A 24,281-nucleotide genomic window follows, 5' to 3' on the forward strand; every position below is an offset into this window, starting at 1 on the left:
AATCTGTACCGTCGAAGCATCGATACATGAAATACATTATGAATCTTTTCTAGTTCTGGTGGCAACAACAATCTATATGCAACCGGGCCAATACGCTCGCTAATTTCATACGACCCGATAAATCTTGGACTCAATTTGCCTTTTCAACCAAATCGAAGCACTTTCTTCCATGGAGACACTTTCAAAAATACTTTTTCACTGATATCAAACTCAATATCTTTTCTTTTCAAATCTGTATATGATTTCTAACGATCAGAAGCTGATTTCAAACTATCTCGGATTACTTTCACTTTCTGTTCAGTTTCCTTTATCAAATCAACCCCATGAATCTTATTTTCGCTGAGCTCTGTCCAATACAAAGGTGTACAGCATTTACGACCGTATAAAGCTTCGTATGGTGCCATTTTGATGCTCGACTGAAAACTATTATTATAAACGAATTCAATCAAAGGTAAATATTGTTCCCACGTACCTTCAAACTCAAGAATGCAGCATCTCAACATATCCTCGAGTATCTGAATAATCCGTTCAGATTGACCATCTGTTTATGGATGATAAGCAGTGCTAAAATGCAATTTAGTACCCAGAGCATCTTGCAATTTGTTCCAAAATCTCAATGTGAATCTCGAATCTCGGTCTGATACTATAGAAAATGGCTCACCGTGCAATCTCACTATATCAGAAATGTATAATTCAGCTAATCTATCAAGTGAATAATCAGATCGAACCGAAATAAAATGAGCTGATTTTGTCAAACGATCAACTACAAACCAAATGGCATCTTTCTTCCTCGGAGATAGAGGTAAACCTGACACAAAGTCCATGGTCACTCGATCCCATTTCCACTCCGGAATCATAATCGGTTATATTAACCCAAACAGCACTTGATGTTCAGGTTTAACTTGCTGACATATCAAACATTTAGAAATAAATTCAGAGATATCTCTTTTCATTCTGGACCACCAATAATGTTGTTTCAAGTTATTGTACATTTTAGTACTTCCTGGATGCACAGATAACCGACTACTATGAGCTTCACTCAGAATCATTTGAATTAACTCGGGATTTCTCGGAATGCAAATCCTATCTCGAAATCTTAAACAATTATCTTTATCAACTCTAAATTCTGAATCAGTCTCTACATTACATTGAGTTCATTTAGCTAAAATCTCATTATCAATTTTCTGAGCTTCAATAATCTGTTGTAAAAACAAAGGTCTTGATTTCAATTCAGCTAAAACTGAACCATTATCAGACAGAACTAAATGAGCATTCTTCGCACACAAAGCAAATAACGATTTTCAACTCAATGTATCTGCAACAACACTTGCTTTTCTCGGGTGATAATCAATCACAAGTTTGTAGTCTTTCAGCAATTCTAATCATCTTCTCTGTCGTAAATTCAAATCTTTCTGAGTCATCAAATACTTTAAACTCTTATGATCAGAAAACACATGACATTTCTCCCAAAACAGTTAGTGACGCCAAATCTTCAAAGCAAATTAAATAGCAGCTAACTCAAGGTCGTGAGTTGGATAGTTCTTTTCATGCGGCTTTAGTTGTCTCGATACATAAGCTATAACTTTCCCTTCTTGCATTAAAACAAATCCCAAACCAATCAATGAAGCATCACTATAAATCACAAATTTTTTACCCGATTCAGGTTGTACCAATACCGAAGCTTCAGTTAACATGGCTTTCAACTGATCAAAGTTGCTTTGACATTTTTTAGACCACTCAAACTTCACATCTTTCTGAAGCAATTTTGTCAACGGAGTCACAATCATCGAGAAATCTTTTACAAATCTTCTATAGTATCCAGCAAGTCCTAAAAAACTGTGGACTTCAAAAACATTTCTCGGAGGTTTCCAATCCAAAATAGCTGAGATTTTACTCGGATCAACTTGGATACCAGAGGCTGACACAATATGACCCAAGAAACCAACTTCTCGCAACCAGAATTCACATTTACTAAACTTTGCATACAATTGTTTATCTCGCAGAGTCTGTAGCACTATTCTCAAATGCTCGGCGTGTTCAGATTCATCAGGTGAATAAATCAATATATCATCAATGAATACTACAACAAATTGATCTAAATGCGGTCTAAAAATTCTATTCATCAAATCCATAAAGATAGCAGGCACATTAGTCAATCGGAAAGGCATAACTAAAAATTCATAGTGGCTGTACCTTGTTCTGAAAGCAGTCTTCAGAAAATCAGAATCTTTCACTCTCAGTTGATAATAACCCGATCTCAAATCTATTTTTGAAAACACAGTAGCTCCTTTCAACTGATCAAACAAATCATCAATTCGGGGCAAACGATATTTATTCTTTACAGTCACTTTATTCAACTGACGATAATCTATACACATTCTCATCGTACCGTCTTTCTTTTTCACAAATAAAACCAGAGCACCCCAAGGTGAGAAACTTGGTCTATCAAATCCTCGATCGGTCAATTCTTGTAACTGATACTTTAATTCTTTTAACTCGGTCGGAGCTATTTATACGAAGCTTTCGAAATCTGAGTAGTACTAGGTATCAATTCTATGCCAAATTCTACCTCTCTAACTGGAGGTAATCCCTGAAGTTCTTCAGGAAACACATTAGGAAACTCACAGATAGCAGGTACAGATTCAACTTTCTGTTCAGACACATTTGAATCAATCACGTATGCAAAATAAGCTTCACAACCCTTTCTAACAATACTCAATGCTTTCATAGAAGATATCACAGTAGGTAACCCATTCAAATCACTAGATTCAACTCTGACTATTTCATCATTCTTACATCTCAAATCAATAGTTTTCTGTTTGCAATTCACCACAGCATCATGTAAAGTTAACCAATCCATTCCCAGAATAATATCAAAATCATCCAAAGGTAACAGCATCAAATCAGCCGGAAAACAATTGTCTCTAAACATTAACGGGCAATTCCTGCAGACTTTATCAACCAAGACTCATCTGTCTAGAGGGTTTGAAATCTACTTACAAATTCAGTAGACTCTACAGACAAAGTCTTACTGTTCACTAAGTTCATACATATATAGGAATGTGTTGATCCAGGATCTATCAATGCAATCACAGAAGTATCGTAGAGAGTAAATGTACCCGTAATCACATTTGGCGATGAAGCTTCCTCACGAGCTCGAATAGCATACGCTCTAGCTGGTGCACGAGCCTCAGATCTAATAGCTGTGTCTTTCGTTCCTCTTTGACTACCACTTACATTTCTCGTATGTCTAGAAGGTCTACCACGAGAAACATTACCACTCTGTCTCGGATTCTGAACATTATCTTTTCCAGCTAATTCTGGGCATTCTTTAATAAAATGGTTTCTCGAACCATAACTATAACAAGCTCGATTATTACTTTTTCCCCAACATTAAACAAAGTGTCGTCTTCTACATTGCTCACATTCAGGCCTTTCATTCTTTACATTATCAACACTAACAACAGACGTGGCTAAAGATTTGTAATTCGATTGCAATGTAACACAGTCTCTGTTTGAATATCCCATACTAGACTCTGAATGACTACTATCATCTCTAAACTACTTGGATCCATATTGAAATGATTTGCCCGATGATCTCTTTCGTACATCTCTAGCTTCGAACTCAGTCTTTCTTTTCTCTTTCCCAAGATCCTTCACTTTCCATGCTCACTCAACAAGCACCACGAATTCTTTGATTTCCAGAATCCCAACTAACAAGCAAATATCTTCGTTCAAGCCGTCTTCAAATCTCTTGCACATTATTGCTTCCGAAGATACACATTCACGGGCATACTGACTCAACCTTACAAATTCTCCCTCGTATTCTGTAACAGACATACGGCCTTGCTTAAGCTCAAGAAACTCTTTACGTTTCTGATCAATATATCTCTGACTGATGTATTTTTTTCGAAATTCAGCTTGGAAGAAATCCCATGTAACTCGTTTACTCAGAACCACTGATGTCAAAGTCTTCCACCAATGATACGCTGTGTCTCTCAAAAGTGAAACAGTGCATTTTATACATTCTTCGGGACTCAGGGATAATTCATCAAACACTCTTATTGTGTTCTCTAACCAGAACTCAGCCTTTTCTTCATCATCACTTATTGTAGCTCAGAATTCTTCAACTCCATATTTTCTAATCTTGTCAACTGGTGGTCTACTCAACTGTACTAAATTCAATCGTGGCGTATCCGAAGTTTGAGGAGGATTAACTGGGGATAGAGGTTGTTGTACAGTCGGATTGGTTCTAATATATTGGGTGAACCAATCGTTCATCATCTGATAGAAGGCTTGCTTAGCCTCGCTATCACGGCTACTCATAGCCGGTCGAGAATCATCTTGCACAGTCCCTTGCGCGGGAGCAGGCGCATTGCTTTCAACATCGTTAGCTACAGCTCTATCAAGACCCATTCGCTATATAAAAGCACATTTCAACGTCAGGAGTCATACACTATCATAGATTCAGATATATGGCATATATAGCTAGACTCACATAAGCTATGGTAGTCCTAGAACCGACTAAACCATAGCTCTTATTCCAATAAAGTGTAACACCCCTAACCCGTATCCATCGCCGGACTAGGGTTAAGTGGCATTACCAAACATATTAAAATACTTCGCATTCATTTCACAAACATCATAGCATCTTAGTCAAACATCAACATAAGTCCCTTTCTTAGGTCAATAAGACCTTAAATATGCATTAGGAAAAGGTCGGGACTAAACCGAACATGTTCGCAACTTTCAACACTTAGCAAATTTTTCTATTCTGTTAAGGTCACACGCCCGTGTGACTAGGCCGTGTGCCTTACACGGGTATCACACACACCCATGTGAACCAGCCTTGCCAAAACAGGGTGACCATACTGACTTTCACCCACGGCCAATAGACACGCCCGTGTGCTACGACAATGTGATACTTAGCTAGCTACTAACTTATGCCCACGGCCATATGACATGCCCGTGTGTCAAAGCTGTGTGATTTTTAAGAGGTTACTGCCAAACAAACACGGCTACAAAGCACGCCCGTGGCTTTTGACCGTGTAGCACAATGCAGGCTTGGTTTAAGCCAACTTGCCACCCTATTATGGGTCACCCTACAAACAAGGAATCAAGCATATATGTACAAACCAATCAACCGTTCTTTAAGCTAAAACATACATCATTCATGCCATAATATTATCAATCATTTACATACTTATAAACCTTACCTTTTTATACTAAAACATAATGTAAGATTATATCAAAAAACATCATCCATTCTCATACCATGAACTTCCCAAACTTAGATTCTCCTTTATCTAATTGAGACATGCCATAATTGCAAATTAAATCACATATCAAAAGCCATTATCAAATATGAGTTCAAACACAAATTAGCCAAATCTCATGGCTAACTATATACATCACAAAATATACTTCACAACTACTAGCCTATACATGCCATACTTCAAATATTTATATTTTTAAAAGTGCCAAAATGAGATTGATAGTGTGGTGACGATCCTCGACTATCCCTGAGCCTTCAGTAACTACTATAACTGTAAAATAGACAGTAATCACACAGAGTAAGCTTTCAAAAGCTTAGTAAGCTCGTACTCAAAACATTCATAGTATATGAACATAAAATGATAACCTATGAGTATTTGCACAATTTCAATCCATATAACTATATCAACTCAATGACATTCATATACATAACATCATCTACCACTTAGGCATTATACATACCTGAAACTTCCCGTACTTATTCACTTTTGTACTTACCTCATGTTGAGTGTTATAAGACTTTCCATAAGTTATTCGTGTTTTACACATCAGCACACTTAGTGCTATAAGGTTAGCTGAAGCTAAATACTTTCGCACACTTAGTGTCATCTCAAATAACCGAGACTAAGTCGGTATCGCACACTTAGTGCCTCAAGTAGCCGAAGCTAGTTAAATCGCACACTTAGTGCCAAAACTTCTGATTCATCACCATATTATCCAATTCAATTATATACAACCCATGTAGAATAAAGGCATCAAAACTTACTTAACATCACATTTTAAGTACGAACTTACCTCATACTTAGAATTTGTCAACTCGGACTATCTACTCGATAACCTTCGACTTTCCTCGATCTAAGTTCGAATTCCTCCTTTTATTGATCTTAATGTATTCAAAATTAACCCTTTTATTCACAAATAATTCAATTAAATCCATAAACACATATTTAGGGCATTTTACAAAATAGGCCACACATTTTCACATTTCGACACTTTAGTCCCTATTTCACAAAATCACAAAATACACATAATTTGCATATACACAAACTTAGCCAAATTCCCCTAGTACTCGTACTAATTCACACATCTCATTTATTTCACATTTTAGTCCCTCAAAATAAGATTTTTCCAATTTAGCTCAAATTGCTCAATTTTATCAAAAATCCAAAGACAAAACATGTAAACCCAACATCAAGATTTCATATTTTACCATTTAACAACTCAAAACTCATGTATTCATCCATGGAATCTTTCAAAATCACCATCAAAATCAAAAATTGAGGCATGGGCTTGATAGTATACGAAGCAACGATTACAAAAACGTAAAAATCATCAAAAATCGATCAAAACACATACCTTAATCAAGGATTTCCTTAGCTGAACCCTAGATATTCTTTTTTTCTTTCCTTGAATTTTCGAACAAATATGAGCATGAAACGGTTTATTTCATGCCTTTAATTTAATTATATTTCATTTATAATTAGTTTACCATTTTGCCCTTAGGATAAAACATTAACAAACCACTTTACAAAGGTCATTGGTGTCCATTAACCTTTTAGATGGCATAATAACCACATAAGGACCTCTCATAAACAAAGCCAAGTCAAATAGGCACTTTTAACATCTAGCACCCAACTTTTACATTTTACGCTATTTGGTCCTTTTTGCAAATTAAGCACACAAACAGTTAAATTCCACACGAGACTTTCAAACATGTCAATTCACTTACCATATACACAGAAATTAATATTAAAATATTTTTCTAACTCGAATTTGTGGTCCCGAAACCACTATTCCAACTAGGGTCAAAACCGAGCTATTATAGAGACATACGCCCGTGTCTTTGCCCGTATGGACAAAATAAGACCATTTCCAAGCCTTATTTCTCACCCAACCTGAAATCAACATATCCAACCAATATTTCTACCATTACATGTCATAATAGAAAATTCAATTCAAGCCAATTTCAAGTTCAATACATGTCATAACATCCCATTTAACCAAATATTTGATCTTGCCTAATTGATTATATAAACATATGAGTATACTTTACCCATCCATGCAACCATTAATATATTTACGTATCTTCCATCATTCAACCATTTCAATACACACATCAAGTATGATAAGTCCTTATAAAACTATATCAAAATATGATTAACATTAGCCATTCCAATGGCTAGTTATAACCAAATCATTTTATCATTATGCCTACTTAGCTTATACATGCCATTACACCAATACCAAAAATTTTCTTGTTTTATATATCGAGAAGTCAGAGGGATAGTGTGATGTGTCTCCGACCAGTTCCAACTTCACGAGCTTTCGAGCACTATAAAACAGAAGAAGTAAAACAAAGTAAGCATATTATGCTTAGTAAGTTCGTATAACAAGAATTTAACTTACCAATCATATTCATTTAAAGTAAGCAAACAAACATGCATCCAAAATATTGTGGCCAATTGCCTAGACACATGCTCTCATCAAACAAGTTAGTCATGGAATTTACATGAATATCAAGAAAACAAAGATGAGCTCCCGATACTTCAAGGAATATTGAATACAGAATTCATTTAATTCTCATATTTTCCCACATCAAGAGTTTTGTTCGTTAAATCATTGAAATATCGATGGATACTTGGGTAGTACACACAAGGTGTACTTATCAATTATCCGTCAATTCATATATAGAAGTGCTCATTAGAGCTCATAATCAGAAAACACACTCTCGAGCTTTATAACGAAAAGCTCATGTGAGCCATGTATCGACAAGGTTATCCAAGCTATATAACGGGAAGCTCGTGAGAGTCATAATCGAGAAGTTCACAAAGAACTTTTAATCGAGAAGCTCATGAAGAGCCTATTGGGAAGCTCACAAAGAGCGATGTAACGGGAAGCTCCAGATAGCCATACATCGAGAAGTTTAAGCAAGCACTATCGGGAAGCTCACAATGAGCCAATTTAATAGGAAGCTCACAAAGAGCCTATAATCGGGATGCTCATAAGAGCTAAGGTGTGTCCACAACAAATATAGGATCACAACCTATCAGGACGCTCAGAAGGGCTATAAAGGGAAGCTCGCAAGAACCATATAATAGGAAGCTCGAGAGGGCCAATAACAGGATGCTCTTTCGAGCTGTGGTGTGTCTGTAACATATGCAGGACCACAACCAATACGGGAACCCAATATTCATTGAATTTCATTTATTCAAATTGGACATTATCAGATATTCAATCAATTTCATATACATAGAAATAATATAATTCACATATTCAACATTTCATTTAAACATATAAATGTACATAATTTAGTTACACAAACTTACCTCGATACTTGTTCGTATATGAGAATCTACTAATCTGAAACTTTTTCTTTTCCTCGATCTAACTCCCTATTTGGTATTTTCGAATCTATATAAATGAATTTAATCATCAATTTATTACATTCCACATTTAAATCAATCCAATTCACATCTTAGGGAAAAGTACCATTTTGCCCCTATACTTTTCATTAATTCTAATTTCATCCCTAGGCTCGGAAAATGAAATTTATGTAATTTAATCCTTATTCCAAGCCTAGCCGAATTTTTCATATAACATTTACACATGTATTTCACAAAAATTAAAAAATTTTCATGAATTTTACATCTTTACAATTTAGTCCCTAAATTACAATTTCATCAAAATTTACTTTACAAAAGTTATTTATCTATCAACAACCTCTCATTTTCTAACATAAATTTCAAAATTTCATCATATTCATCCATGGAAAAACTTTAATAATTTAATAACTTTGCAAATTAATCCCCAAAACAGCTAGATTAGGTTGTTTCGATCTCGAAAATATAAAAATTACTGAAAATAAGAAAAGATTGCTTACCCAATTAAGCTTGCTTGATTTTCTTTCTCTTTCTTAGGGTTTCCATAGAAATTTGGGGAAGAAGGTGATAATAATATGATATTTTTGTCTTTTAATTTAATTATCATCTTTAATTTTTCAACTTTTCAATTTAGTCATTTTCTTTTCTTTAATTTCCATAGATGAATTTTCATAAATATCTACTAACTTTTCTTAATGGTTTAATTACTATATAAGGGCCTCAAGTTTTGAATTTCATAGCTATTTACTACCTATAGCTACTAGAACTCAACTTTTTTTATTTTATGCAATTTGGTCCTTTCATAATTAAACATGAAATCGGTAAAACTTTCTTATTGAAATTTTCTTACGTCTTTCCTATCATAATACAGACCATGCAATAATATTAAAATAAATTTTCTTTCTGGCTCAGATTTGTTGTGTCGAAACCACTGTTCTGATTTTACTAAAAACGAGTTGTTACAACTCTGCCCCTTAAAGAACTTTCGTCCTAAAAAATCTTACCATTAAAGAGGTTCGGGTATTATTTTCTCATCGCTTCCTCCAGTTCCCAGGTAGCTTCTTCTATTCTATGTCATTGCCAAAGAACTTTCACTAAAGCTACCTTTTTATTTCTTAATTCTTTCGTCTCACATGCTAAAATTTTGATCGGTTCTTAACTGTAAGTCATGTCAAGCTGAATTTCAACTTCTGTCGGAGAAATAACATGTGAAGGATCTGACCGATACTGTCGCAACATAGACACATGGAAAAAATTATGAATTCTGTCAAGCTCTAGTGGTAATGCCAATCTATACGCAACAAGTCCAATTCTTTCAATAATCTCATATGGTCTAATAAATCGGGACTCAGTTTTCCTTTACGACTAAACCGAAAAAAAAAATCCAAGGCAATACTTTCAAGAATACCTTGTCTCTGACTTGAAATTCTATCTCCTTTTGTTTAAGAACAACATAAGACTTTTGACGATCAAAGGTTGCTTTTAAACTATCTCGAATCACTTTCACCTTTTCTTTAGTCTCACGGATTAAATCAACTCCATGTATTTTTTTCTCACTGACTTTCGTCCAATACAATGGAGTTCTACATTTACGACCATACAGAGTCTCGTACGGTGCCATTTTAATACAGAGCCTCGTACGGTGCCAAGTTACCTTTGAATTCCAACATACAACACCAACGCATATCTTCTAAAATCTGTATCACATGATCGGATTGTCCATCAATCTGAGAATGGAAAGCATACCAAAATGTAACTGTGTACCCAGAGCTTCTTGTAACTTATTCCAGAATCGGGATGTAAACCGAAAATCTCTATCTGAAATAATAGAGACTGGCACTCTATGTAATCGAAAAATCTCAGAAACATATAACTCTACTAATGTATCCAAGGAGAAATCTGTACATACCAAAATAAAGTGAGCAGACTTCGTTAAATGGTCAACTATTACCCAAATAGCATCTTTCTTTTTCAGAGATAGGGGTAATCTCGAAGCAAAATCCATGGTAATTCTTTTCCATTTCCACTCCGGTATCGTAACTGGCTGTAATAATCCTAAAGGTACTTGATGTTCAGCTTTAACTTGCTGACATACCAAACACTTAGACACAAATTCAGAAATGTCACGTTTCATTCCCAACCACCATTACATAATTTTCAAATCATTATACATTTTATTACTCCCCGAATGTATAAACATAATACCATTATGAGCTTCATTTAAAATCTTCTGTACAAGTTCTAAATTCTTTGGTACACATATCCTGCCTCTGAATAACAGATAATCATCAGAACCAATTTGAAATTTCGAATCGAAATTTGACTCACATTGTACCCGTTTAGCCTGTAATTCATTATCACTTTTCTGAGCTTCACAAATTTGCTGCAAAAATGTCTGTCTGAATTTTAACTCAGCTAGGATTGAACCATCATTTGTCAATGACAACCATGTATTCATTGCTCGTAATGTAAACAATGATTTTCTGGTCAAAGCATCTGTAATAGCATTGGCCTTTCTCGAATGATAATCAATAACCAAATCATAATCTTTCAATAATTCAAGCCACCTGTGTTGTCTCAAATTCAAATCTTTTTGTGATATCAAATACTTCAAACTTCTATGATCAGTAAATATGTGATATTTTTCACCAAACAGATTGTTTCACCAAATTTTTAATGCAAATACAATGGCTGCTAATTCTAGATCATGTATCGGGCAATTTTTTTAGTGTGGTTTTAGCTGTCTAGAAGCGTAGGCTATCACTTTACCTTCTTGCATCAAGACACAGCCTAAACCATTCAATGATGCATCACTGTAAATTATAAATTCTTTACCCGATTCAGGCTGAACTAGTACGGGTGTTTCAATCAATAAGGCTTTTAACTTATCAAAACTCTACTGACATTTATTAGTCCATTCAAAATTCACAACTTTTTGCAATAAATGAGTCATCGGAGAAGCTATCATAGAAAACCCTTGTACAAATCTCCTATAATTTCCGACTAGTCCAATAAAACTTCTGACTTCAGACACATTTTTTAGTGGCTTTCAATTAACAATAGCAAAAATTTTTTTCGGATCCATCTTAAGATCTTCTACAGATACTATATGTCCAAGGAAACCAACTTTCCGAAGCTAGAACTCACATTTACTGAATTTGGCATATAGTTGTTTCTCACATAGAGTTTGCAATACCATTCTCAAATGATCAGCATGTTCATTTTCATCCTGAGAATATACAGAAATGTCATCAATAAATACTACCACAAATATATCGGGGTATGGTCTAAAAATATTGCTCATCAGATCCATAAATACCACAAGTGCATTTGTCAAACCAAACTAAAACGATCCGCCTTGGGTGAGTCGAGTCGTATGCGACTTTGCCTGATCTTCTATGAAGAAGTATCGTTCGATTTGTTCAAAGGATGTTTTAAGTGAATAATGGTAGAAGCTATGTAAAAAGGGTTCAAAGATGGGTTTATGGATATGAAGTTTATATAGGTTCGGTTATAGAAAAATAATAAAAGATGGAGATAAATATAGTAATTGGATAACAAACAACGGATGTGAAGTGAATTAATGGTTCGATTATGATGAATCGAAAGGATGGAATGGAATGGAATGAAAATGATCTCAAAAACAAACACGAACCAATATTAGAAAATATTGACCCAAATGCTTATAAGTTTTCAAGGTGGTCAGATGGAGAATAGGAGAACCTCGACCCCCTACTTAGCAAAGTAGGAACCTTGGTATAAGGATGAACGCCACACTATTTGATAGTGATAAGTTCAGGATAAGAAGAAGGCGGGTTGACGCCACTAGTGACCTAGATAAGCCAACAAGTTCTTCAACGAAATATGAGAGAAAGAAATCTCACAAATTTCATATAAGTTCAATAATGTTTTAAACTAAGCAAAAAGATCCCTTTACAAAGGCTGATTTCACCTATTTATAGTACTAAAATAGTCTAGCTGAATGGTCACAAACATTCAACTTAATGTGCCAATTAAAAGCTGAAATTTAATTCAAGTCTTTTCACATTCTTGGGCCAAATAACTCCATCCTTGAATTCACTTTAATTTAGCTGAATGAATGACTTTAAGTTCCTGAAAAATGATTCTTGAGTTAGCCCTTGGTCAGCCGAATGGACACCATCTTCTTAATTAGCTTCTTAATGATGTTTGAATGCTTAAAATAACATTTGAAATGGCAAAAACGGCTGGTAGTGGAAACCGCCAAAATTAATTTGGATGATAAAATGCTCCTTAAACCTCCTTTAAATGATGTATAAAACATCCCTTATAACAGCTACTTCATTTGTAACCAAAAATGACTTAAAAAGTCACTTTATTTAATGTGTAACAGCCCTTGTAATGTAACAGTTATGACTTGAAAAGACTCCTGCAATAAATACATTAAAATGAGCTTATTAAACACATGTAAACACTTATTAAACATAACACACATTAATACTTAACTTAGGTAAATGAAATATGCATCAAATATTCCAGCAACTAGTTAACTAAAGAAGCATCATTAAATAAACTTAACTCGTGCATCAATAAATAATCCTAGGAACTAGATTAATTAAGAGCAACACTTATTAAATGAAGTTCAAAAAATACACTTATTAATTAAACTAAGATGAGTTGAATAAATGTACAGCAACTCATTTATTAAACTAAGATGCTTAAATGCATGGTTTGAAATACAAAATAAATGAACAATTGAGTACTTAATGCAAGACCTAATTTAATGATGCAGACTTATACTAATATGGGAGTTACATAATGCATGACTTTATTAAATGCAGAACACATAATGCATGTCATAATTAAAATATGTAGATCAATAATGCATGACATTAACTAAAGATGCATTTAATTAAACAAGACATAATTAAAGACTAAAGTATTGAGCTGGATCGAGCTCAAATGAGCTGAATTTGAATTGGACAGAGCTCGTGGAGTTGGAAGCGAACTAGGATCAGCTTGCCAGCAATGCAAGGCTCGACTAAGGAGACTTGACTGACGGGGTTCGCTGGGCGCGCTCGCATCATTCCCCCCTCTTTTAGGCAACTTGTCCTCAAGTCGGGCTGTTCATCTATTGTAAAATATTTCCTCTCATTCAACTTTCCTCAATCAAACGGGATAGGAGATATCACACAATCCTAGAAATGGTTTATCAATGGACAAGTAAGCACTTCACCATCATAGATAAGTAGCAGAGGATTAAGACAACAAAAACCTAAAGTTAAGTTGAATGCTAAGCAAAAGACAGATTTTATCTTGCCAAAATGACTTACTAATTTTGACAATGACAAGTGCAAAGTATTCAAATCCAAATAGCTCTTATAGAATGTAGTCCAAAGATCATATGGCAATAATCTCAATTGGGCAAAGCAAACATACTTCAATTTATTGAAATGTTTCATTATTCTGTCAAGGAAAACATGTGGATTCAATTGGATACAAGGGTACTTAGTCATGAATATTTGCAAAAGGTTAAGCATACTAATCCACATCCAAATTTTTTCAATATGTTTATTCAAAAATAGAAATTCATGTGATTGTACACACAAAGTGTACAATGGCCAACATCTTTCAATCATTTTCTTATTATCATGATTTGTGTTAACATTATGTCCATTATCACAATCCAACACAAAGGAATCAATACTAAGCCAAAAACTACAATCAAACACATTATGATTCAAATAATTTCCAAACATCCAATCAACAAAATTTTCATCTTCATTTGAATAAAGCAAAGGTATTTGAAAATTTTTAGAGACTTTACCTTGACATCCTTTAGGAGAAGAAATCTCATGAACAGTTTTACCTTTTTCAATCAAAACAAATCTTTTCTACTCGGAAAGGTAATGTAAAACAAACTTTTTTCTTCGATCAATTTGAATGGACAATGAGGCACCACGACATCTCATGCTTCTCGAAGGGTGGAATTCACAAAAAATGAGAGGGGTTAGTATTAACGAAAATAATGGGCTTAAATAAAAAAAATCATAATTAGAATTGAATTGAAGTCCCATAGCATAAGTCGACCTTACCTTGTCAAAATAAAACAAATCTTTTATCTGTGGCCAAGCAAAATGATTAGAGAACAAATCAAAATTGGAAACCAAATCATCAAATTTCATTTCCTTAACAAAAGTTCGAACATCAAGCAAACATAAGTTGAATGCAAAAGATGCAAAATACTTAAATGCTCCATAAAACAAATCTACGTAACATATGCCAGGCTTGAACACATGTACTTGATCATGAATTCCAACAGGCAACATGTTAGAAGAAAATATAAGCAACTCACCACATGACTGAAATTCTACTCAATCAATCAAAGAAGTGGTAAACGTACAACTCTTCAAACGTTCGAGTCCATCACATGACTCAAACCTTACTCGATCAATCAGGAGCATAGAGTTGGCAATACCAGGCAGACCAATAAGCAAAGAATTACGCTTCAAGAATCTCAATCGGGAATGCAAATCAAGACATGAAGAGTTCACACAAAAATTTAAGGATTTAACTTGAAGATAAAAATCAATCGGATGAAATGTTTCATGCAAAAACCTATCGTAAATCAACTTATTAGACATGTTTAAACAGAAAGGTTTAACACATGAATTCAAAGATTTTATGTGTTCAAAGACGTCAAAACTATTAAGTGAAAATTTTTTATCACAAATATTCGCAATTTGCAAAAGCTAGACCAATCCAAAAGAATCAACAAAATTTCCATTATAAGACATGTCATAGAAAATGCTTTTCATGGAACTTTTCGAAACAAGAGCATTAACTCCAAAAGATAGATAATGACTAGCCAAATCAAAAGATGCAAGTCTTTCAAGAATTAAGTCATCAAAATCTTTATGAGCAACTTTGAAATCACACAGCCTTGATTCGATACACCAGGAATCCTTACCTTCCTTACCTTTGATCACAGGTGTGTGGTTGTCATTCACATACTTACCTTTCTCGAACAACCTAAAACTCCGCTGGTTTGGAAAGTAGTGAAGTTGGAATTGGTCACACAAATTTCTAGGAACCTGAAAAATAATACCACAAGAAGATTGAATAGGTGGGTTAGTGGAAATGATCCTCGCTTGTTCTTGCTCGCTATCTTTTTCACTCAATTGGTTTTCTTCGAGAACACTCACTTCTTCCACTCTTTCTTTTATCTCAATTTCTTTTCCCCTCTTTTTTAACTTTCAAACTCTTTTTCACTTTCTTTTTCAATCTCAATCTCATTTTCTTTTTCTTTTTCATTTTGTTTTTCAAAGGCTTTTTCGAGCTCTTTCAAAATCCTTTCATTTTCTCTCTTACTTGCCTCTTTTCTCTCTTTTCTTTTTATTTCTTTTGCCTTTTCTTCTTTTCTTTTACATGATGTTACAAAAGAATCAAGATGGTAATTTGGCTCAAAAGAAGAAAATTTATTTACAAATGAATCACGAAATTTGCATCGAAAAGAATCCTTCGTGTAGGATTTCTTTGAAGTTCCTGAAGGAGTATACCGTTCATCTGGCATGTCATCTTGGGGGGAGTAAAAGTCATAGTCGGCTTCTCTTTGCCTTGAGTTCCTTGATGAATAGGATCCCTGATCGAAATCTCTTCTCGAATTCTTTAATGAGTAAGAGTAATAGTACGAATCACTTTGTCTTGAAATCGATGGCGAATAGGAATCACGATGGTTTTTTTTCAAGTAGTAGTCGGGGGTATATCTCCGTGGGGTTCTCGGTTCCGTTTTTCAACTTGAACAAACTCAATCACTTTGGTCTCATTTTTCCCATCGATCTAATCTCTCGTGCATGTTCTTAATATTGGAATCCAGCATTTTTCGTATTTCTTGCACCAAGTTTTAATATTCTGACTCGGTAAATTCTTCGTGAGACATCTTTGATTGCTGAAAAAAAAATTGTTAAGTAAAACAAAAATTAAATTCCTCACAAAAAAATCCTCACAATTTCATTCAGAAAGAAAAATTAATGGTTTGCACTCACGCTCGTTGTAACACCCCGTACCCGAGACCGTCGCCGGAGTCGGACACGAGGGGTTAACGGGCTTAATCCACTTACTTGCACAGTTCATTTTAAAAATTTCCAGACAGCCGGCTAACTGTGTCACTGTCACTTTAAAAATCATATCTTGAGTTCCACAACTCGAAAATCAGTTTCGTGATTTTTCTCTGAAACTAGACTCATATATACATCTACAAATTTTTTTCTAGAATTTTTGGTAGGGCCAATTAGTACAGTTTATTAGTTAAAGTCTCCCCTGTTACAGGGTACGACTACACTGACCTTCCTGCATTACGATTTGGATATCTCCCTGTACAGGGCTTCAATACTGATTCCGTTTGTTTCTACGGAAACTAGACTCGAAAAGGAATCTTTACATATATGGCATGACTTCTAATTATCTCTGGTCAATTTATAATGAATTTCAAAAGTCAGAACAGGGACTCCAGAAACCGTTCTGGCCCTGTCTCACAAAAACTTAAATATCTCTTAACATACTGTTCATATGATAGTTTCGTTACTCTCCTATGAAAATAGACTCGTCAAGGTTCGTTTACGTAATTTATTCACTATTTAATTCCATTCCTACTATTTTTAGTGATTTTTCACATCCACGTCACTGCAGCTGTCAGCATCTGTCTTTAAGGTAGGCTTTACCTATTTCATAGTTTCCATGATTCAACTAGCCCTTAAACATAAATAGCACAAAATATGATCATGATTAACCATCCCAGTGGCTAATCATTTCCAAACATTTCCGTACCTCTTAATGAACAACATACAACGATTATAATACCATGCCCAAAGTATACTTAAGCCATTTTCGCATGGCTATCCAAATTTACACAAAACCGAAAGGTACATGACCTACAACAAAAGGGTAGTCCTATACATGCCATTTCAAAGTTCAACCAAAATAGTATACCAAGAAGGAGCTTTGATAGTGTGGGCGACTTCGACTTCAAAATCCCGAGTCCGATAGATGAAGAACCAAAATCTATAAAACAGAAAATCAAAGAAAACGGAGTAAGCATTTAATGCTTAGTAAGTTTGAGCCATGAATTTAAACACATCCAAAGTATAGCATTCATGTAGCTAAATAGATAATTTCATATGCACAAATTCTCAATATCATACTTACTTCACATTACCAACCCTTATATTCATACACAAAGATCAACTTAGCCAAAGGCGGTAGCTCATTTATCAACTGGCGAATACTTATTTGTAAGGGCTCAACAAATTCAAAGCACATCTGAAACATACCTCATTGTTGGGATTTCACAAGCGTATTAACTGAAATTTTTACAGCAAGTTCATTCATTCCCGAATCACGTACCTTCGGAGTTTAACCGGATATAGCTACTCGTTCAAATGCCTTCGGGACATAGCCCGGTTATAGTAACTCGCACAGATGCCTTCGGGACTTAACCCGGATTTAGTAACTCGCACAAATGCCTTCGGATCTTAGTCCGGATTTAGTAACTCGCACGAATGCCTTCGGATCTTAGTCCGGATTTAGTAACTCACATGAATGCCTTTGGATCTTAGTCCGGATATAGTCACTTAGCACAAAGCCTTCGGGACTTAGCCCGGACATCATTCGAATAACCATGCACATTTATCAATAAATATGACACATTCGTATTTCATTTTCATTAGCAAAACTCAAACACAAGGCACTTTTCACACTTGCAATTTCGGCTCAATAGCCACACACAAAGAGCATGATTTTGATTTGCTTAAAACATGATCTAATCAAATCATAATCTAAGTTCCATTACTCGAAAACTTACCTCGGATGTTGTCGAGCGATTTCGATGGCTATTCGACCACTTTTCCTTCCCTTTATCGGATTTAGTTCCCTTTGCTCTTGAGCTTAAATTGACAAACAAATTGATTTAATCATTTGAGTATCAAAAGAGGAACTCAAGGTACTTAGCCCATATATATTCATTAGACATTAAAGTCACATATGTACGAAATCATGAATCTAACTCAACACAATAGTCCACACTCTCTTTTAGCCGATTATCTAAGCCAAGAATAGGCATCAATATGCTTGCCTCTAACCGAATGCATGCACACCAATCCACCTCATGTGGCGAATATGCATGTCCATGTTGAGGCCAATTATATACTTAATATCACACATAAATGGCATACATTTTACTAACTAACGCATTACATATTGTAACTCAATACGCATCAATCATTTACTTCATAACGAAACATCATCATATGTAAATATATACCTTGAGATAGTATATATGTCATACCAATACATCATGTGCAAACTTATATATATATATATATATGTGCAAGAGCGAATCACAAGTTGATTATAACCAAATATAAACATATATCCAAAACACAAATCTTACCTATCATGCAATAAGCATAAATCATGCTTATGGATATACCATGGCCGATACTTCCAACAACACCAAATAAAAATATACTTCATGGATCTAAGGTAGACCCAAGAAAGGAACTCATAATCATCAAAGATTTAGCATGAAACACAACCATCCCCCTTATTAATCTCCATAGCCGAAAACCTTACTTATTCCAAAATCACAATTTCAACATGGGTTACCAACAATAACTTGATATCTCACTCAAAATCAAGTAGGATTTCAAGAACTAGTATCAACTTCCTTACCTTAATATCGACCTAAGATGACCTGTAACACCCTGTACCCGAGACCGTTACCGGAGTCGAACACGAGGTGCTAACCGACTAATTCATTTACTCTCGCAGTCCAATTAAAAATTTGTCCAGACGACTGGCTAACTGCGTCACTGTCACCTTAAAAATCATAACTTGAGTTCCACAACTCGAAAATCAGATTCGTAATTTTTCCCTGAAACTAGACTCATATTTCCATCTACATATTTTTTCTTAGAATTTTTGGTTGGGCCAATTAGTACAGTTTATTAGTTAAAGTCTCCCCTATTCCAGGGTTCGACTACACTGACCTTCATGCATTACGAATGCGATATCTCCATGTACAGGGCTTAAATACTGATTCCGTTTGTTTCTATAGAAACTAGACTCAAAGAGGAATCTATACATATATGGCATGACTCCTAATTATCTCTGGTTAATTTACAATGAATTTCCAAAGTCGGAACAGGGATTCCAGAAACCGTTCTGGCCCTGTTTCACAAAAACCTAAATATCTCTTAACATACAACTCATATGACCGTTTTGTTTCTTCCATATGAAAATAGATTCATCAAGGCTCATTCACATAATTTATTCACTATTTGATTCCATCTCTACTATTTTTAGTGATTTTTCACATCCACATCACTGCTGCTGCCAGCATCTATTTTTAGGGTAGACTTTATCTAACACATAGTTTCTATGACTCAACTAACCCTCTTGCATATATAGTCCAAAATATAATCAAGATGAACCATTCTAATGGCTGATCGTTTCCAAACATTTCCATGCCTCTTAATGAGCATATACATATCGAATGATTATAACATTATGCTCAAAACATTTATAAGCCATTTTAGCATGGCTATCCAAAATTATACAAATCCAAAGGGTCCATGACCCACAACAAAAGGGTAGTCCTATACATTGACCAAAATATCCTCTCACTACTAGTCTATTCCATACATGCCATAAGATATTCCAAAACGTAGCAGTACCAAGCGGTGGGTAGTGATAGTATGACTAGTTGTTGACGATCCCGAGCACTGTAGCTTCCAATGAGATCTATAAAGCAGAGAAACAAAGTAAGCAGAGTAAGCATTACAATGCTTAGTAAGTTTTAAGCAAGTGTCAACAGATAACAACCAAATCATAACATAGTTGTTCGTATTTTATTTCACTCTTCCTTCGGGCATACTATCCCTTTTCCGAATATGCACATCTCATCATATACAATAGGCGATAAACTCTCACATAAAAGTGAGCTCATGTGACATAGATATATCGTATGATTTCACATAACCTCTCACACTAAACCGATGTCACATAATCATAGGAATAGTCCCATAGATTGCTCTCGTGTGCATCATATATAAACTTGGAGTACATACATGTTTAACCTTTCGCATTGCGTATATTTATAAGCAATTCTTATTACGAAGTCTTACCCGGACATAATCTCCACACGTAGTCATCGGGTCTTACCCGGACATAATCTCCACACGTAGTCATCGGGTCTCACCGGAACATATTTCAAGTTTCATGTACATTTAATCACATGTTACAACATTCACATTAGCCATTCGGCTTTACCACACATACATATCACACATATATTTCACATTAGCCATTCGGCTTTACCACATATACATATCACACATATATTTCACATTAGCCCTTCGGCTTTACCACATATACATATCACACATATATTTCACATTCATCACATCGGCCATTAGGCCTTATCACATATATATACACCTTCACATTCATCACATCGGCCATTAGGCCTTATCACATGTATATACTGTTTCACGTTCATCACATTGGCCATTAGGCCTTATCACATATATATACACTTTCACGTTCATCACATTGGCCATTAGGCCTTATCACATATATATACACTTTCACATTCATCACATTGGCCATTAGGCCTTATCACATATATATACACTTTCACGTTCATCACATTGGCCATTAGGCCTTATCACATATATATACACTTTCACATTCATCACATTGGCCATTAGGCCGTATCACATATATACATCTCATACATATTTCATATTTTTCTTGTACATCAATTTCAGCAATAGCTCATAAGCAACTCAAATAATTTCATCAAAGTTTACAACAAAATCACCTATTCACTACAAGCAGTTTTCTTTTCCTGAGCAACAGTCACTAAATTGTTTATAACTGGAGCTACAAAACTCAAAATCAATTGCCGTTAATTCTCCCCGAATTTAGACTCATGTATCTTTCATCCATAAAATTTTCAGAATTTTAGGTTCGGCCAATCAATACCAGATTTTTTTTAAAGTTTCCCCTGTTTCACTGTTTGACCAATCTGACCACTCTTCACTACGAATCAAATTTTTCATTGTACAGAATTCATAATGTGTTTTATTTGATTCCATTTGAAATTAGACTCATTAAGGAGTCTAAGCATATAAATCTTATCTCATAACCATTTTTGTACAAATTATAATGATTTTCCAAAAACAGAACAGGGATTTCAGTCATTCCGATGCTGTCCCTTACAACTTTAAATATCTCTTTATAGGAAATTCCTTTGCTTCCACGGTCTCTTTTATAAGAAACTAGACCAACTAAGCTTTGATTACATGTTTTATTCAGCCTATAATTCCACACCAACAATTTATAGTGATTTTCTAAAATCACATTACTGCTGCTGTCCAAGCAATTTATTACAATTTGCTCTTAACTTTCCAAGTCCAAACACTTATGAACTTACCATTTGGGCTTAAGACATATCATGGCCACATCATATCTTATCAAATCAACTCATTATGTCCTATTATGATTGAATTTACTCAACGATTAATCGCTTAAAACTTACCTCGGATGTGGTCGAACAATTTTGGCGGCTATTCGATCACTTCTTCCCTTCCCTTATCCAACTTGATCCTCTAGGCTCTTGAGCTTAATTAAACAAACAAATTGACTTAATCATTTGAGCATCGAAAAGAGGAATACAAGGCACTTAGCCCATATTTATACATTAGACATTAAAGTCACATACATGTGAAATCATGCATCAACTCAACATATTAACTCACATCCCTTTTAGTCGATTTTCCTAACCAAGATAAAGGCATCAATATGCTTGCCTCTAACCGAAAGCATGCAACACTAATCTTCTCATGTGGCCGAGTATGCATGTATATGTTGAGGCCAATTATGCTCAATACTTCCTACAAGTATGGTTACTCAGTATTGATTATATCTCGTTTCATTTCAAATTCAAAACTCAGCTAATCGCATTTATACACTAGAAAGCAAATACTAACATTTTGCATTTTATCTTACTACCATGGCGAATGCTCCTTCCACACCATTTACCTTCACAAAGCATAAATTTCATCATCCAAATTACAAGCTTACAACCTCATGAAGTTTAACCTCATAGTATCTATCAAACTCTCACTCATTAGCTTCTATCATAATCTCCAACAACACCAAATAAACATATACTTCGTGGGTCTATGGTAGAACCAAGAAAGGAACTCATAGATATTAAGATGTAAGCAACTACCATTATTTTGGTCATGATTAAACAAAGAACTCAATGTCTTACTCAAAATACTAAAAAGAAAGTCCAAGAGCCATCAATCCACCATCACATATATCATTAGCAAGCTTCATATTTAACATGCAATGGCATTAACACAAAATCCACCTTGGCCAAATACCATCCCCATGATATAACAAAGGTTTGAACCATGGGCTAACAAGAGCATCAAGCTATCCACTAAAAACATGCATGAATCTCATGGCACAACCTCAAACATACCTTAATCTTGATGCAAGTATAGCCAAACCTCTTCCTAATCCTCTTCCAAACCAAGCATGAAGCAAAATTCCTCCCTTCCTCTAGTATTTTCGGTCAAGAGAGAATGAAAAGATGGTTGAACAATTTTTTTTTCTTTTCTCTTCCACAATGCACGGCAATGGGGGGGGGGTTTCACTCACACACACACATTTTTTTTTTCTTTCTTTATTACCCATACTTATTTGTTTATCGTTTCTCCCTAATGCACCAACAAAACATGTTTCATGACATGTTTAGCCCATGATTCCTTGTCATGTCCGGCCACTACAACTTGGGGGAATTTGACATGCAAGTCCTCCCTTTGACTACATGCACTATTAGGTCCTTATAGATTAGCCTTTCACTTTTCAAAAGTGTCACACAAGTCCTACTAACTGAATTCACATGCAATCGGCTAAATCGGAACTTGAAATTTTCACACATTCATAATTACATATTCTAGACAATAAATATTACATTCAAACATTTCGGTGACTCGGTTTAGCGGTCCCGAAACCACTTCCCGACTAGGGTCAATTTTGGGCTGTCACATGACCGATTGCTTCACTCCTTTCTTCCCCCTCTCAAATCGGCCAAGAAGAACCAAAGAACACAACTTGTTTTCTTTCTTCCTTAGAATTTTCAGCCAAAAGAAGTGAAAAATGATGGACACTTTTTTTTCTTCTTTCCCTCAACTCACGGCAATGGGGGAACACTCACACCATTCTTTTTTTTTTTCCCATTTCTTTATTACCCATACTCCTTATTTTATTTTTTTCTAACATACACCATTTTCACAACATGTTTTATGACATGTTTTGCCCATCACACTTTGTCATGGCCGGCCACTAGCAATTAAAAAGGGGGAAATTGACATGCAAGTCCACCCCTTTGATTACATGCACTAATAGATCCTTATAGATTTACCTATCACATTTCAAAAGTGTCACACATAAGTCCTATCGACTAATTTCACATGCAATTTACTAAATCGAAGCTTAAAACCTTCACACATTCATAATCACATATTTTAGACAATAGATATCATATTCAAATAATTTGGTGACTCGGTTTAG

The sequence above is a fragment of the Gossypium arboreum genome, chromosome 2, assembly GCF_025698485.1.
Source record: "Gossypium arboreum isolate Shixiya-1 chromosome 2, ASM2569848v2, whole genome shotgun sequence".
Classification (NCBI taxonomy): Eukaryota; Viridiplantae; Streptophyta; class Magnoliopsida; order Malvales; family Malvaceae; genus Gossypium; species Gossypium arboreum.